This window comes from Sminthopsis crassicaudata, chromosome 3, assembly GCF_048593235.1.
Source record: "Sminthopsis crassicaudata isolate SCR6 chromosome 3, ASM4859323v1, whole genome shotgun sequence".
Taxonomy (NCBI): domain Eukaryota; kingdom Metazoa; phylum Chordata; class Mammalia; order Dasyuromorphia; family Dasyuridae; genus Sminthopsis; species Sminthopsis crassicaudata.
The window spans coordinates 444,297,078-444,302,502 of NC_133619.1; positions in this window are offsets into that span (position 1 = coordinate 444,297,078).

Genomic DNA, 5,425 nt, shown 5'->3' on the forward strand with positions numbered 1-5,425 from the left:
TATATTTTGGTGTTTATATTGTTACATCTTCTAGTAGTTCATTGGTCAGTATATAAGCAACCCAATAGAAGAAGAATTCTGTCTTGAGCCATAAGCCAGATTTTATTAGCAACTGCCACCCAGCCACACTAGAGCAGATAAGAGCCAATGAATTTTTTCATTTAATGTAAAAAAAAGCAATGTGAAAGGTCATTAACTGATTTGAAGTTGCAAAACAGTGTAGCCAGAGTTACAGCAATATTCATCATTAGAAAGTTAAGATTGATTAGTAGGAATGCATCAGTATTGAGTGCTTATTCATAAATCATTGTTGCCATTTTTTTTTCTGTAAATCTGGCTCCTTCCTAAACTGGTGACTTGAATCTGGGCTCTACTTTTAGACATCATCATTAGAAATCTGAGTTTAAGGATAGCTACCTCTTTATCATTCTCATTCATTCAGGGAGAGGTTTATAACTACTCAAAATTTAAGATTTAAAGTTTAGGGGACTATCAAAGCACATTTCAAAAACAAATCTGCTATTATTCTGATCTGATCTATGAGTTACTGATGGTTAATTATATTTCTAGTAAATGCTGATCACAGAATCTCTGTTGAAAGGGATCTCAAAAACTATCTGATCTAATTTGTATCTAGAAGAAATTCCTTCTACAATGATAAAACTATGGTTAAGAGATTTTGGAGGTTATTTGGTCCAATACCTCATTTTATAAATGAAAAAAACATATCTATAAAACTGAAGACTCATAGGTCTGAGTACGTGTTAGGGCCACATGTCATTCAGTCTTTGAAGATATCAAATGAAGGACTGCCTTTTAATTTACACAATCCCATTTTTGTATATTTTTAATTATTTTGTTTTTCTCTTTAACAAGCCAGTCTGTTTCTCTCATAATTCTCCCTATTGAGATCAAATAAAACAAGTTCAATCCTTTCCAAATTTTCTTCATGCTATGAACAAACAAATTAGGAACTGGTAGCGTAATTGGAAAATTAGCTTAAAAGGTTTTAACCTGATGAAATAATTTTGTGAAAATTGTGTTTTTAAAATGTAATACATATAGAAGTTACATCATTATAGTAAAGATGTAAGGCATGCTGGTGAAATATACTTAATATGCTATACTTATAAAAGTCTCCCATGTGATGCTGAAATATAATAAATAATTTAGAGATCTGCCTAAATTGGGAAGTAAAGCTGCTTAAGTAGTAAAAGTGATGGAAATGAAATCCACATAGGGCCAACTAAGCTCTTTGCTATTTTCTAGTATGGCAAAATGGTAAAAATATTTAAACTTATAGCTACTTATTAAGACCGACCTGAAAACATCAGCACAAAACTTGCCATGGTGTTCAACCAATGGGTTTGGTGTTTTATATTTCAAGGATAATTGGAATCAGAAAATTTCATTTAAATTATAATTTGAAGATTTCCCTTAAGTATAGAGACAATTTATATTTTTGTAGGTTGTATGATATGGTGCATTTGCTTTTCATTTATGTTGGATCTGCTCACTTTTCCTTCTACATGAGATAAACTTGAAATGACTCAGATTATTACCTATGTAGTATCTCAAGGTTAAATTAAATGAGAAAAAAGTTGATATTGAGAAAATAATATACAAAATGTAAATGAATTTTCGAAGATGCACTTGGCTTGGTGAATATAATTCCCCTACTGTAGAACTCCAGGTTTTTGGTATAACTAAGTTGTGTATAGCACTATTATTTGGAAAATCATGTATTTTTGGAGATAATGGATTTAGAGTAATCTGTAATCATATTCCTTTTTTCTTGCCATATATATGAAGATTGTTGTATTGACAGTCTGTGGCTAGCAGATTTTGAAAGTTTTCCTTCAGAATAGGAACTAAGCTTTTATCTAAATGGGGATAATCTGTTAATATAGAGGTATAAAACCATGTTTTCTAATATGAGATATTTTCTTGGTGAATTTTATTTAGGGGTCTCTAAGCTCTTTAAACAAGCTCCTCCTTTCTTCTTATTAGAGAAGTTAGTAACTAATAATATACAATTAGATATATACATTTGTCATATGACATATTGAGAGCCAAATCATATTGCAAGGGTTAGTTCTGAATGTTGTCAGTGCCTGGCACATAAATAGGTTTTATATAATGTTAGCTATAATTATCATTTTTAGGAAATGAGTCCTTTGTTCAAATATATGTTCACCAGGTGAATTAGGATTCAATCTGGTTTGCAAAGTATTGTTTTCTTCAAGTTGCAAACTGCAAAATATCTTAGAGGGGAAAAAAAAGGTCTGTATGTGTCTCCGGTTGAGGAAGTAAAGGCAGGGGTGAAGGAGAATAGGAGTTGACAGCTTAGCTGAGAAAGAAAAGCTTTAATGACAGAAATATTCTATATAATGGGATCTGTTGGAGGTTCTTTGAATCTGGTCTTTCAAGTCTACATCATTTTGTTATAAAGTTTTAATTAATTTATTTTTTCATTCCAAGCCAACATAAGTATTGACAATGAAAGGTTATATGAATTTTCTAAATTTCTTCATCATGACTTTATTTGGAGAATTTTTACCAGAAAGGGAAACAAGCGATCCCAACTCTGTTTTTGCTAGGATAACCTAGCAAAAGTCATTGTTACAAAATTATTAACTTTGGATTTGGTGCAAATTATGAGATGAAAATTAGGCTTTAATATACTAATTAGAGCTGTTTCATCATTGTTTAGAATTAAAATTATTTCAGCATCATAGTGGAAAATAATTTGGAAAAAAAGAGGTATCTACACAATGGTCTTATGAGTATTTAATTTGAACTTATTCTCTGATGTATCTGAATGTACCAAACATGAATGAGTAAATTCTGGAACACTGCCAAGTAGCTTCATGTAAAAAAAAAAATATTTTGGAGATTTGTTTCTCACAGTGCAGTGAAATTTATTGAGGTAATGAACACCGAAAGAATCGAATGAACATGTTTGAACATTACTGAGCTATCTCATCCATGGAACTAAGGACACAAACTTCTGGTCAAGTTAGCATCTCTGGATCAAAGCTACAAACATTTATAAAGTATCTACTATGTACCAGACATTATAAAGAAAGACAAGAACAGTCCTTACCTTCAAGGAGCTTACAATCTAATGGGAGGAGATAAGACCCAAATAACTACATAGGAACAATACGTACAGAATAAATTTGAGATGATCACAGAGGAAGGCATGAAGATTAAAGGGAACCAAGAAAGGCTTATTGAAGATGTAATTTTAGCTGAGACCCAGAGGAAATCAAGAGGCAGAAGTGAGGAAGGAGAGCATTTACAAGCATGGGAGAGAGCCAGTGAAATAATCTGGAGTTGGAATATGGATGGTCTTACATCAAGGAGACCAGAGTAATTTGATTGTACAATATGTTGACTATGAAAGGACCAGATTTGCTTTCTCCTTGCTGAGCTTTTTTTAAAATTTAGAAGGTTTACTTATTTTTTTTCCCCTAGCTAAGAGGATCTTATAAGTATATTTTTTTCTGCATCACTTTCTCTGAGAAGTTCAGGGTTTCATGCTTTTTTCAGCTACAGTCCAACGGGATCATGGAAAAGATATCTTTATGCTCTGTCCCATTTTTCCAGAGTCCTTAGTATTCTCTTTATATGTGGTATATTTGTATTTGAGCTAAAATTTCTTTATTGTGATTAATGTGTATTTTAATCCAGTATGCTTAATTTACACATTTCTTTTTAAAAGTCTGTGAGTATGAATTGTCAATTATCATCTGCCAAAGCACATTATTATTAAAATGTACAGATCCCAAATTTACTAGACTTTTGGAATATGTGGAAAAGCTTATGAAGGAGATTGTAACAAAGTTAACCAAGATGGACAGGCTATAGTGGAAAGTTCTGACAAAAGGTGATCTCCCGGAGAAAGAAATGGCAAGTTACTCCAGACTGCCAAAAAAGCCCTGTGGACAATATTATAAATCTTGGGAGATAATGGAGGGCAGAAGGACTTGGGGAGGAGCTAAGGCCCATGGGATCACAAAAAATTAAATAGTCGATCAACTATAACAGTGTAGGAATTTGTCTGCATTTACATGGATAAGAGAATGAAAGGACAAAAACAGCGTAGGTAATTGTGCAATTTTTTAGAGTTTTTGTGACATGATTTTGTCTGTGTATGTTGAGAATTTTGAATGCTGCAGTTGAAAGGTTTCAAGAAAAAAAATGATACTAGAATTATGGAAGTAATTAAAATTGTTTTGTACTTTTAATCTTAGAATCCGCTAGATAAATAAGCAATTTTGAAGGCGTTCTTGCTATTCCCTACCATAAATAGGAGAATTCAGAATTTTGGTCTGTGATATCCTATACAAAACAATCCCACAGAGTTGTACCTACTTTCTCTCTTTGCCAAGCTTCATTTTAAGCACTGGAATTATTGCCGTGACACTGAGGAAACAATCTAGGATGGCCATTAGTTTTATGGTCCCTAGTCTGGTTCTTGTTCCAAATTAATATTTGGAGGACCTTTCCAGCTCTTTGTAGTGATGTTTCCTTATTTTGACATTCAGACATCCCCAAAGGCATGTACAAGTGTTTTACACATATCTCATTTAATCCTCACAACCAAACCAGCTCAAAAGACCCATTTATTATTTCCTGAGCTCTGCATTACATCATCTCTGGCCCCTGTGCCTATGACTTCCCTTCTCACCTTTGCTTCTTGAAATTAATGGGATCATAAATCTGAAACCAGGAGGCATCTCATTTAAAAGGTAAAATTTGTCTGGAGAGATTAAGGGATTTGTTAAGTGACAATTCAGAGATAGGGAATTCATATCCCCTGACTCCAGATCCAGTACTCTGCACTGCATCATGCTAACATTTAAGTTGCTTAAGGCTCAAATCAAAACCTATGATTGATATATATATATATATATATATATATATATATATATATATATATATATATATATATATATATATATTTATATATATATATATATATATATATATATATATATTTATATATATATATATATATATATATTTATATATATATATGTATATATATATATATTTATATATATATATATTTATATATTTATATATTTATATTTTATATATTTATATTATATATATATATATTTTTTTTATATATATATATTTATTTTTTTTTTTATCAGCTAAAGTGGTGAACTCTATTAGGTATGCTTAAAAAAAAAAAGACCTTTTCTGATTAGTTGTTAGTCTTTTCTCCTCAAAATTTTCTTAAATATATCTGTTTTTAAATTGTATTCTTCCAGGAAGATTTAAGCTCCCTTAAAATCAGAGACTTTTTTAAACTTTATTTTTATATATCCCCTTCCCATCCCCTTTTTGTTTTAGCACAACATATTGCATATAATAGGTGCTTAATAAAGGATTATTGGATAGGTTTGGA